Source organism: Mobula birostris, chromosome 10 (assembly GCF_030028105.1).
Source record: "Mobula birostris isolate sMobBir1 chromosome 10, sMobBir1.hap1, whole genome shotgun sequence".
In the NCBI taxonomy this organism is placed as follows: Eukaryota; Metazoa; Chordata; class Chondrichthyes; order Myliobatiformes; family Myliobatidae; genus Mobula; species Mobula birostris.
The window spans coordinates 137,898,901-137,912,660 of NC_092379.1; the positions used below are offsets into that span (position 1 = coordinate 137,898,901).

A 13,760-nucleotide genomic window follows, 5' to 3' on the forward strand; every position below is an offset into this window, starting at 1 on the left:
CCAGCTGGTGGTGTAGTGGCATTCACACTGGACTTCGAGGCGAGGGGTGGCCAGCTCCTTGCACACGTTCCATCAGTGCTGGGTTGAGCATCAAGCTCGCAACTCAGCCTCATTAAAAAATGAGAAATAAATGGCAAGGTTGGTGCCCGATGTGCCACAATGTGCGGAAAGGAACAAAAACAGTGTACTGTATACGCCTCTTAAATGCCACGATCGGAGTGTATGGGGTGTCCAGAGAGGGTAAGCACCTCTGGTGAAGGGGTTTGTCATGTCCATTCCAGGGCAACTCACTCACCTTTGGTCCCCAGTCAGCTCTCACCTGTAGCTCCAAGTATCTGCTTGCAGGTGACAGTAGCCACAGCCCAGCACACCACCAATGGCCTCATGCCCTGGTGAGATAGGGACATACCTGTCCTAGCATCATGTGAAGTCAGTTCTGACAGACAGGGCGGATGAGATCTACAGTGAGACCCAAACAGTTGGGAAGGTGGTACTGAAACGCTCTGTGGAGAGTGAAGGGCATGACAAGGCACAGAAGGCATCAGGGTCATCCACTGCAACCAAGGAAGACCCCAGCTCGTGATGCTTGTTCGTACCACTGGACCTGGACTTCCGAGGTCAAAAGTGTGGAACTGCTCTGGTGCAATGGCAATCCACTTTAAAAACTCTCCCACACAGCTTTCCTATAGTCGTCAAACATGGTGGACAAGCACCGTTGTATTTGTTTCCACCACCGCCCCTAGCACCCCATTCCAGGCATGCACCACTTACAGCGTAAAAAAATACTTCCCTTCCCATCTCCTTGAAACTTTCCCCCTTTCACCTTAAATGCACGAACTCTCACATCTGAATTTCTACCTGAGAACAAGATTCTGGCCGTCTATCCTAGCCACGAAATTCATAATTTTACCCCTCTTTCAGGTCTCTCCTCTGCCGCCGACAGACCAGCAAAAGGTTTGTCCAACCTCTGCATAAAGCTCATACTCTCCAATCTAGGCAGCATTGTGGCAAACCTCTCCTGTATCATTTCCAAAGACAACATATCCTCCCTGGAATGGAGCAGCCAAAGCTGCATGCAATACTTCAAAGCAGTCCAACCAACGTTTCATATTCTTATATTGCTTATGGTGTATAAACTTTATGAAGGACCTATCACCATTGGTCAAAACATTAGTGGGGAGATGAAGAAACATCATTGCTACCATCTGATAGAGGGTACAGGAGGCTGAAGAAACACACTCAATGTTTTAAGAACAAATTGTTCCCATCTACCAGCAGATGTCTGAGTGGTCCATGACATTGCTTCACTATTTTGTTCCCATTTTGTATTATTTATCAATTTATTTGTATACTTTGCATGGTAACTAATAGTATTTTAATATATTACACTGTACTACTGCTACAAACCAACCAATTTCAAGATTCAAGATTGTTTGATGTCATTCCCAGTATACAAGTGTAAAGGAGAACAAAATAATTGTTACTCCAGATCCAATGCAGCAAAAAAAACAAACATAATAAGATACAGAACACAGGAATAATTAGAAAAACACTATAAATACATAAGGTTAAATAGACAGATTGATTGTATGTGATCGTTAGTGGCAATAAACTTGATTCTGGGTTTTGGGTCTGATCTTCAACTGGGGACAACCATTGGCATTGCTCTTGCAAAAACGTGACTGCAATCTTAGCGCAAAAATTCCAAGCTGACAAGTTGGAAGTACAGCCTTTCAGATAAGGTATCAAGGCTAAAATGAGTTTTTTTTTCCTCAGGTGGATATATGAAATTTCCCTTCGTGGGGTACTGAAGACATGCCCTCCAGAACCAGCCACCCCTGTGTCCAAGGTGCTCCAGTACAGTTACAACACTAGCATCTACCCAAAAATATGGTACATTGCCCAGGTGCATGTTCTGTTCAAAAAAAGCAAAGAAATCCTATCTCCATAGTTATACCCAGTTTCATTTCCTCAGCCATCAGCAGGTGATAGACCATGTCACCAACAGTGATAACAAACAGCATTCATTCAAAGGTCAAAGTAAATTTATTACCACAGTACGTATTTGTTTCCATATAATACATTAAAATTCATTTCTTGCATTTACCGGACATCCATCCTCATCCCATCTTCCCATCACATCTACTGAAGTGGAGCTTCCCTTGTCCTTACCTACCTCCATGAGTCTCTGCAATTTCCACTATCTTCAAACCTCTTCTCCGCTCTGTTTTCTGAAGGGAATGCTCCCTCAATGATTCCTATGTCCATTCATCCATCTCCACTGATCTCCTTCCTACATAGCCTTTCCACTTGCATAGTCCCCCATTTTCTATCATCCATCTGACTACCTAAAAGTCTCTAAGATGTCCCTAATATATCTGCCTCTACCACCATCCCTCCCAGAATGTTCTATGCACCCACCATGCTGTGTAATAAATATGTACCTCAGACATCTCCCCTATACTTTCCTCAAATCAACTTAAAATTATAGCAGCTGGTATCAGCCATTTCTGCTCTGGGAAAAAGACCCAGGCTGTCCACTCGACCTGTGCCTCTTACTGTCTTTTATACCTCTGACACATCACCTCTCCCCCTTCTTTGTTCCAAAGAGAAAAGCCCGAGCTTGTTCAGCCTATCCTCATGAGAGAATGGGAGGACTTCACCTTGACCCATTCACTCCAGAAACAAAATTACAAACACATTTAATACAAAATTTATTCAGCAATTTTTCTAGGTTTCACAGTAATAAAACATGAAGCTATAGTCAATGCCTGCTCATTTGGATTATGGAAGTATTTATCATTTGATATAATAATGCTTCAATCTGAGTGCAATGTGATCTCTTTGCTACCTTGTTATGACTTCCAAAGGACCAAGCACGATGTATGAATATAATTGTTATGTCTTGATCTCAAACATTTGGTTCAGTCTCTACTTGGATGCTACGTTGCCTGAGATGACTGAACATGCTGAGCTGTCAAATTGAAATTCATAAAAATCGAACCCTGTGCCTTAAAACACAGGCGATTCATTCAATCCATAGTGCATTCACCGGCTTTTTAAAGGAACTGTTCAATTAGTCCCCCATGCCCACAACAATGCAACTACACAACTACAAAAACAATTATGGATTGGTAAAGATACATGAGTACATTCAAGCTGTCCCACATAACTGCAACACCACATGCATCACACTATTTCCACTGATGCAAGGAAAACATTTGGACCCTTGGGATAGGCCTCAAAAAAGAAATGTCTAACATTAAGGTCCCCCACCACCTCGGACATGCCCTCTTTCTCATTAGAACCACCAGGGAGCTGGAACAGGAGTATGAAGATACACACTCAATGTTTTAGGAACAGCTTCTCCATGTCTAACACCAGATTTTAGAACGGTCCATGAACACTACCATACTATTTTAATCTCTATTCTCACTACTTACTTTTTTTTTGTAAATTGCTTTCTGTAAATTATAGCAATTGTTTTAAATATTGCACTGCACTGCTGCAACAAACAATAATTTCATGACATATGTCAGTGATAAGAAATCTCATACTGATTCTGATTTGGACAGAGAAGAAATCAGATTAATTCTGAAGACTACTAGGGGGAAAAAATGATCAAGACAATTCTACCCTGACTCTTCCATGCAATTAATCAGAACTAGTTCAAGGCTACAGTACTATGTGAAAGTTTGAGCCACACACATATATGGCTAAGGTGCCTAAGACTTTTGCATGTGAGTAATGATAAACCTGTCTCTATTGTGAACTGAGAGTGGGAAGGGGACAGGGAGAGGGAAATCATGGTTGAGAAAAGGGGAAGGTTGGAGTGGGAAGCACCACAGAAACATTCTGTAATGATCAATAAATCAATTGTTTGAAATCAAATGACCTTGCCTGGGTGCCTACAACCACACCACCTCCCGACCCTGGCACTCTTTCTCTGTCAAACCTGACCCACACCCCTCCCTCGCTGCTCCACCCTCACCATTCCCAACATCCTTTGTTCCCACCAGATTTACAAATTCGCTCTCCGCTCCACTTTGACGAATACAGTACTGTGCAAAAGTCTAAGGCACTATATGTAGTGAAACAGAAACCATTCCAACCCTCACTCAAAGGAAGTCAACAGATTAATCTCCATTGCACAAGATGTCTCCCTGTTCCAGGACTCCAACACCTCTGGGAATTCTTGGCATCTTTCCTCATTGCCCTGAAAAGATTTTCCCTTTCATGTACTTGTCCAGTCCTCTCATGATTGTTAATGCTGATTCACCTACCATCTTGATTCAAGTAGTGCATTCCAGATCAAAACAACTTACTGCATAAACAAATTCTCCTTAACTCCCCCTTGGATACTACTTCCAGTTACCTTAGGATGGAGTTCTCAAGCTCGTTGTGGGAGGACAGGGTATCTATAGCTCAAAAATTAAAGCTGTAACAGCTTGTTATGAGTTTGGGAATCATGATCCCAGCAACAGTAGGGTTAAAGGAGTGTTTGATGGCTCCAGACTATAGTCGCTGGAGTTTAGAAGAATGAGAGGAGAATCTCATTGAAACCAATTAAATACTGAAAGGCCGAAGTAGTGTGGGCATGGAGAAGATGTTTCCTGTAGTGGAGGAATCTGGGACCAGAGTACAGAGGCTGAGAATAGAAGGATCGAAGAGTATAGTGTGGGCATGCTATGTTGGCACTGGAACTGCAGTGCCACTTCCAAGCTGCCCAGCCCAGTTATTTATAAATTCCTATTGAACAGACAATGTTTCAAAGTTTCAAAGTAAATTATTATCAAAGTATACAGTATATACATTATCATACACAATCCTGAGATTAATTTTCTTGCAGGCATACTCAATAAAATAACCATAACAGATCATTGAAAGATGCACCAACTTGAGCATTTAACCAGTATGCAAAGGACAACAAACTTTGCAAATACAAAAAGAAAGAAATAATAATAATAATAACAAATAAGCAATAATTATCAAGAACATGAGAAGAAGAGTTGTTGAAAGTAAGTCCATTGGTTATGGGAACTTTTCAATGATGGGGCAAGTGAAAATGAGTGGTTGTTCCCTTTGGTTCCAGAGTCTAATGTTTGAGGGGTAATAACTGTTCCTGATCCTGGTGGTGTGAATCCTAAGGCTGCTGCGAGAAGACAGCATGCCTTGGGTGGCGGTGGTTCCTGACGGTGAATGCCGCTTTCCTGCGACAATGCTCTGTTTAGATGTACTGAGCCATATCCATTATTTTTTGTAGGATTTTCCATTCAAGGGCATTGCTGTTTCCATACCTGTCTGTGATGCAGCCAGGCAATATACTCTCCACTACACATCTATAAAAATTTGTCAAAGTTTTAGATGTCTTCACAAACTGCTAAGGAAGTAGAGGCACAGCGTGCTGTCTTCATAGTTACACTTACCTGCTGGGCCCAGGACAGGTCCGTGTAAATAATAACATTGAGGAATTTAAAGTTCACAGATCACAAGTCTTTGTTATTAATTACCTGTCCTAAACAATGCCAATAATGAAGATATTGAGAATGCATAGGTGGGACATTCTCTTATCTCTGCATAGTTACATACTGTATTCCAATGCAGATGTTCAGAACATCTGCAATCAGCCATGCAGCCAGAGGTACTATTTGAGAATCTTAATACACATAGTGATCTTCCTATTAAAGTTAGATAAAGTTAGATGCATTCTTGTTAGGGCAAACGCAAGACAAGCAAGAAGATGTTCTTCTGAACAAGAACAGGAAGAATTTAAATTCCGCAGTTCCCAATCACTCCAGTGCCCAAGAGCAGGGTGAGCTGACACAACGACTTTTGTCCAATTGACTTCACACCTATTGTGATGAAGTGTTTTGAGAGGTTGGTCGTGGCTAGAATCAACTCCTGCCTAAGCAAGGACTTTACACATACCGCAATCTGACTATAGCCACAAAAGGTCCACAGCAGATGCAATCTCACTGACTCTTCACTTGGATCACCTGGACTATAGCAATATCTCCATCAGTCCGCTGGTACAGATTACAGTTCAGTGTTAATCCATGAACATTACCTCACTATTTTTTTAATATACAGTACAGTACAAATGTCTTAGGCACATTTATATAGCTAGCGTGCCTAAGACTTTTGCACAGTACTGTATTTGTCAATATGGAGCGGAGAACGAGTTTGTAAATCTGGCGGGAGCGAAGTGTGTTGAGAATGGCAAGGGTGGAGTGCCAGAGGGGTGTGGGACAGGTGGCAGAGAAGAAAGTGCCAGGGGCAGGGGTTGGAGCGGGTGCAGACCCACCCAGACCTAAGACACCACGCAAGGTCATCGGATTCCAAAGAACTGGTTTATTGATCATTTCAGAATGTGTGTCTGGTGCTTCCTGCTGTCCCCTCTCTCCCTTCCCCTTTTCCCAAGCATGATTCCCCTCTCCCTATCCCCTTCTCACTCTCAGTCCACAAGAGAGACCCATATCAGAATTAGGTTTATCACTCACATATGTTATGAAATTTGCTCTTTTTTACAGCAAGAGTACAGTGCAAGTGCTTTGCAAAAGTCTTATACACAGCAAGGGTGCCTACATACCTAAAACTTTTACATAGAACTGTATGTATTTCTTACTATAATTGACAGTATATGTTAATGTATTGCACTATACTGCTGCCAGAAAACAAATTTTATAACATGTCAGTGATAATGAACCAGCTTCTAATTCTGATTCCTAGCCTGAATGGCCCAGCAACTGCAGCTGCTAAATCAGTAATGCAACCAACACGCGGATACACCACACATACAGCACATCACATGGCAGGATGAGATTACCGTCCTTCGCTCCCGGATAAACGCAGCATGCAACAATTTAATTAGCTTGCTCCGGTGGCAGTTTTCTTGGGAATATAGAGAAGGAGTTGCTGGTCTGAGAGCGTGCTAGTTACGCTGTTTGACTCAAAATCCAGAGGCCTGAGCTAATGATCCAGAGATGTAAATTAGAATCCCAGTGGGGCAGCGGGAAATGCAAATTCAATTTAAAACCCTACTATCAGCAATGGTGATCATGAAATACTTAGTTTAATACAATGAACTGATTATTGACTACAGGAGGAAGAAACCCAGAGGTCCACGAGCCAGTCCTCATTAGGGGATCGGAGGTGTAGAGGGTCAATAACTTTAAATTCCTAGGCATTATCAAATCAAAGGATCTGTCCTGGGGCCAGTCAATGCCATCACAAAGAAGGTACGATAGTGCCCCTACCTTCTTAAAAGTTTGCACAGATTCAGCATGTCACCTAAAACTTCGACACACTTCGATAGGTGCACAGTGGAGAGTATCCTGACTGATTGCATCTCGATCTGGTATGGAAACACTTCTTGCCAAGGAACAGAATAGCCTACAGAATGTGGTGGATGCAGCACAGTCCATCAGAGGAAAGGTCCTGCCCATCGTAGAGCACACTTACATGGAATTCTGCCACAAGGAAACAGCATCCATCATCGAGGAGCCCCTCTCCCCACTGTCACCACCCAGGCCGCGCTCTCTTCTCACTGCTACCTTCAGAAAGGAGGTACAAGAGCCACCAGGTTCAGGAACAGTTACTACCTTTCTCCCAACAGGCTCCTGAACCAGTGTGGATAGCTTCACTCACCACAATTCTGAATTGATTTCATAACCTGCAGACTCACTTGCAAGAATTCTACAACTGATGTTCACAGTGTTATGTATTTTTTATTTGCTCAATTTGTCTTCTTTTGCACATTGGTTACCTGTCAGTCTTTGTTTCAGTGTAGTTTCTCATAAATCGTATTTCTTTGTTTTTCTTAAATGTCCACACAAAATGAACCTCAATGTAGTATATGGTGACATATATGGACTTTGATAATAAATTTACATCGAGTTTTAATTTGACGTCAGGTTGTTACTGAAACCCAACATCTTCACTGATATCTAACCCCTTTATGTTTCTAACCCATGGTGCCACTGAAACGGTTTCGTAAACTGCTTGGTACAAAAGGGAATTAGTTCTGCAGTGTCTTGACAACGTCATCCAGTGTTTAATCTGGGGATCTAGAGATTAGCTTTCTTTCTCACATGTACATCAAAACATACAGTGAAATAGGTCATTTGCGTCAATGATCAACACAGTCCAAGGGTGTGCTGTGGGCATCCTGCAAGTGTCACCATGCTTCTGGCACCAACGTAGCATGCCTACAACTCACTAACTCTAACCCACATGTCTTTAGAAAGGGGGAGGAAACGAGAGCACCTGGAGGAAACTTGTACACTCTCAGGAAGAACATATAAACTCCTGACAGGAAGTGATGAGAATCGAACTCGGATTGCTGCTAATCACTACGTCAGAGTGCCAATTGATTAAAAAGGTAGCAGCCCCAGCTGTGAACCATTTGTACGCAGTTGTACGCGTTGTCTACAAGCAAAATTTTACCATATAACCCATAACTTTCCACGTCCAATGTACAGATTTGCTTGTTGAATCCCTCGCTATCTCACCCGGTGTGCACAGCAGCATCCCATGATTAGGTGAGATACATACAAACAGAGTTATAGGGAGAGATTGGCCAGGCCAGGAGTCTTTGAAACATAGGAGATTGAGAGGGGTGATCCGATAGAAATGCTTAACATAATGAGAGGTACAGCTAAGTTAGATGCTAATATCAGTTACCACTTCAGAGGAATCTGTCCTGGGCTCGGCACATCAGTGCCATTATGAAGAAAGCACAGCATCGCTTCTATTTCCTTAGAAGTTTGTGAAGATTCAGCATGACATTAAAACATTGACAAGCTTCTATAGATGTGTCGTGGAGAGTATATTGACTGGATATACCATGGCCTGGATGGAAAATCCTAGACAAAGTAGTGGATATGGCCCAGTCCATCACAGGTAAAACCCTCACCCCCAGTGAGCACATCTACATGGAGCATTGTCGTAGGAAAGCAGCATCCATCATCAAGGACCCTCACAATCCAGATCATCTCTCTTCTCACTGCTGCCATCAGGAAGAATGTACAAGAACCTCGGGTCCCACATCACCAGGTTCAGAAACCATTATTACCCCTCGACCATCAGACTCTTGAACCAGAAGAGGTAATGTCACTCAACTTAATTTGCCCCACCACTGAACTGTTAGACAACCTATGGTCTCATTTTGAAGGATTCTTCATCTTATTGTTTTTAATATTTATTATTATTTCTTTTTTCGTATTTGCAGAGTGTGTCACCTTTTGCACACTGATTGTTTGTCCATCCTGTTGGGTGGGGTCTTTCACTGATTCTATTGTGTTTCTTGGATTTATTGAGTATACCTGCAAGAAAATGAATCTTAGGTATGTATTCGGTGACATATGTGTACTTTGATAATAAATTTTCTTGGAAATTTGAACTTGAACTAGGGTGCATAGATTTAGGGTCAGAGGGAAGGATATAAAGGGGACCCAAGGGGGATATTTCAAATGCAGAGGGTGGGGAATATATACAATGGGATGCCAGAGGACGTGGTTGAGGCAAGTACACGGTATCATTGAAGAAGCACTTGGATATGCATATGGAGGGGAGAGGCTCAGAGTGATATGGGTTGAATACAGGAGATTGAGACAATCTGGGTGGGTAACACGTTAGCATGGAATGGTTGGGCCAAGGGGCCCAAACAGACTGTACCCTACAGCTCTATATAATCTTTAGTAAAGAATTGATACAATCCAGAAGTGGGCCATTGGGTCAATTCATTCCGCTGGTAGAAAAATCCTTAGCCTTGCTTCCCTCCTTCTCATCCTACTTCAGGAGTTACTTCTCTCAACTGCTTATTCCATATCGTTTGGAAGGCATGAGTTAATTGACAAGTGGTTAGGTTAGGGGAGAATCCTAACTGATATGTGATCAAGCATAAACAACTGAATTTCTTGAATTGGGACAACACAGTAGAATGGACTTGAGAGGGTTAATAAGTCACACGATGGAATGGCAGAGCTGACTCGATAGGCCAAATGCTTAATTCTGTTCCTACGTCTTGTGGTCTATGGTTTTAAGTCCAGAGTGCCTGAGAAACAGACAAAACTATTTTGGTTTATCATGTCCCCGTGACACACAAAACTGAGGCCCCTCTGTCTGGTTAAATCCATAAAGGGAATTCCATGGATGTAAAGCAAACCAGGGTCACTTCTAAGGGCAGATTCACTAGATCCATGTACTGTCTGGAAACATGTTAATTGCTGAGCACTTCAAGTATGTCAAGGCCACCCTGGAGAAATGGCATCTTCTGGCACCTTAATTTTGCCACCCCATTTCTTCCAACACTCCTGTGCATGGTGACACACACTGGCTCGCTCTTCCTCAATAATTCAGGTTTAAAGTCCTCTTTTATAAATCGCTCCTCAACCTCTTCCCCTTCCTATCCTCACAACTCCCTCCAGTACCCAAAGAAAGTTTACCCTCTTTTGCTCAATTACTGGCTGCCCTGCCTGCATCTGCCTGGACCTTCAGCTCTGAAAATCCCTCCCTTGCTCAACCCTCTCCCCATGACAGCCCTTCCTACTAATCCCTTCCCCACACCCCACCTCCTCTTCACTTGCTGTCAAAGGACGTCTTGTGCTCTGTGTGAAGTGAACATCAGACAGGGAAAGGAAACTAGAGAGAAAGAAAACACAAGCGATAAAAAGTACCTGTTTAAAAAAAAACTGAAACTTTATAAAGAATCTGTTAAAAACGAAATACTCGTTGAAAAAGTCACTTACTTTTTAATGGAATGCCTTTGGTCAATGTCAAGAAGGGTGTTGGAATATTTGAAATATTTCTGGGTTTTCTATAGATGATTTCGGATCCCCAATTAAATCCACATGGCTTTCAGCATACCAGTAGTTCTCTGCTCGTTATGTCATACTGGTTAATGCATGGTCAATTTGATTTCCACTACTTCAGCCTGTCTGTAGCGGAGATCCGCATCACTCAATGTAAAGCAGTGTGACACTTTACGTAAACAGGACATATCTTATTTCACGGAGTTCTGGACTGCACTCACTACCAGCACAAATTTTTGGAACAGCACGCTCTGTACCTACACAGTATATAATTTGGCAGCTACGTTCTTAACTTGTAAGATCGCCAGTGTGACTCAGTTCCAAGTAAGAATGTTCATGTCAATAGCTCAATAACACTGACTTAGACAGCTTTTGCTGGGTGTGCTCCAATCTTTGCAATTGTTTTTGTCACCGAAAGTACAGCCTGAGAATCATGCACCAGGTCCTGGTCTAAACCCATCCGCAGATTCAGAGTCAGGTTTGTCATGACATTTTTTGTTTTGTGGCAGCATCACAGTGCAGGATACAAAAACCCTTCTACAAGTTAAAACAAGAAACGTAGTACAAAAAGAAAGTAAAATAGTGAGGTAGTGTTCATGGGTTCAATGTCCATTCAAAAATCTGATGGTGGGGGGGGGGGGGAGAAGCTGTTCCTGAAACTTTTGAGTGTTTGTCTTCAAGTTCCTGTACCTCTTCCCTGATGCCAGTAATGAGAAAAGGGAATTTCTCATATGATGAATGCCGCCTTTTTGAGGCATTAACTTTTGGAGGTGTCTAGATGACAGGCAGACTGGGGCCAACGATGGAACTGGCTGAGGTTCCAACTCTCTACACCTTTTCTGATCCTGTGCATTGGCACTTCTACAACAGTAATATAATAACTTAGAATGCTCTCCACAGTACATCTGTCGTAAAAATGCAAGTCTTTGGTGACTTCCCAAATCTCCTCAAACTCCTAAGGAAACATAGCCACTGGCATGCCTCCTTTGTAGCAACAGGGGTTTCACTAATCCAACCCTAACCTATTTCATCCTCCTACATTCCTAACATCTCTCCTCAGATTCTATAGCTCTCCTAGTCATATGATTGACAGTGATCTGTCTACCCATACTTTTGGGATGTGGGAAGAACCCAAAGCACCAGGAGGAAACCCACGTGGTCACAAGGAGAACATGCAAACTACACACGGACAGCAGGATTGAACCCATGTCTCTGGTGCTGTGAAGCAGCTGCTCGACCCCCTGTAACATTGTCACAGTGCTGTACTATCTGTGAACATATTTTGACATTGGAATCAGAATTGGTTTATTATTGTCACGTGTACCAAGTGAATACAGTGAAAATCTTGAATTGGACACTGTTCTTACATCAGACATTGCATTGAGATACAGTAAGGGTAAAAGAATAGCAATGCAGAATAAAGTGCAAAAGCTATCAAAAAAATGCAGTGCAGGTAAACAATAAAGTGCAAGATCATAATGAGGTAGATTGTGAGGCCAAGAGTCCATCTTATTGTACAAGGGTTCGTTTAACAGTGGGATAGAAGCCGTCCTTGAGCCTGGATGTACATGCTTCTGTATCTTCTGCCCGATGGGAAGGGAGAGAAGAGAGGATGGCTGGGCTGGCTGGAATCTTTGATTATGGTGGCTGCTTTACTGAGGCAACAGGAAGTATAGACAGAGTCCATAGAGGCGGTGCTGGTTTCATGAAATGCTGCGCTGTGTCCACAACTCTACAGCTCCTCATGGTCACGTGCAGAGCAGTTGCCATACCAAGCCGTTATACCTCCAGATGCATCAATAAAAATTGGTTAAAGTCAATGCCAAATTGCTTTAGACTCCTGAGGAATTTGAGGCTTTGGTGAACTTGCTTGTCCATGACATCAATGTGGTCGGACTAGGACAGGCTATTGGTGATGCTCACGCGTTGGAACCTGAAGCTCTAAACACACACAACCTCAACACTATTGATGTAGTATTTAACTTCCTATGTGGGATATAGAGTAGTCACCACTGATGTAAGGTCATATGGGTTCATTCAGGGCCTTACATCTTTCCTGCTCATTCCCTACCTCACCTCAACTTTTCTTCAGATTGTCTTTGAGAGCAATCGTTTCTCACCTTAGTGTGGGGAGAAATACATCCAGCCAGCAAGGTCAACACTGGCACTTGGCCCAGTCAAGGCCACACTCTGTGAATGAACACTGGATGGTGGGGTTGTCAAAACCAAGTAGCTGAAAAAAACAAAACTTAACAAAAAGTCTCGTTTTCAGCAGATCGCATCCCTGGGTTGGAGAATTGTGCCTTGGAGGACACCAGCAGCAGTGACAGCAAAAGCAGATGGAATGTACCATACACAATGTCAGGAATGTGCAGGGCACTCTGCAGCCAATGGTGAACTTTCAAAGAGTAGACAATATTGTGTATAGGAAATGCAGGAGCCAATTTACATGTAGCAAGTTCCCACAAATGACAACAAGAATGTCTCTTGTAAAATGTATGGTTTGCATCAAATCAAATCAGCAAGGATTGTGCTGGGAAGGGTGCAAATATTTTTCAGATGTTATTGACTCATTGTAAGCTGCTCTGTACAGACCATTCATTAGTTCAATTATACTCATTCCACTCTTTTAAATCTGAATTCTATCTCTCTAAGAATTATGATCTTTCACCTTATTGTCTACACGCACTGTGTTTAGCTGTTATACTTTATTCTGTATTCTGCTACTGTTTTACCTTGTATTGCAATGGATTCCAGTTAATTGGGCCGTCAGTTAATCGGGTCCGCCATTTATTTGGGACAGCTCTTACAGAATAAAAACTAATCAAGAAAATAGTCGGGATTCCCTTCATTTATTTGGGGCACTACACTGTGCTGAGAGTGAACAGTTTTTAAAAAGCATCAGTTGCACGTGTTTGTGTCCAAAAGTTGTGATTTTTATTGCTGATA

The 13,760-nt window shown here is 42.4% G+C and overlaps 1 protein-coding gene across 7 annotated transcripts in view; it reads right to left on the reverse strand.

Annotated features, from left to right (window-relative positions):
• Positions 1-13,760, reverse strand: part of aff2 (AF4/FMR2 family, member 2) — a 703,805-nt gene that overhangs the window by 480,266 nt on the left and 209,779 nt on the right. The gene's annotated exons all lie outside the window — the stretch shown is intronic.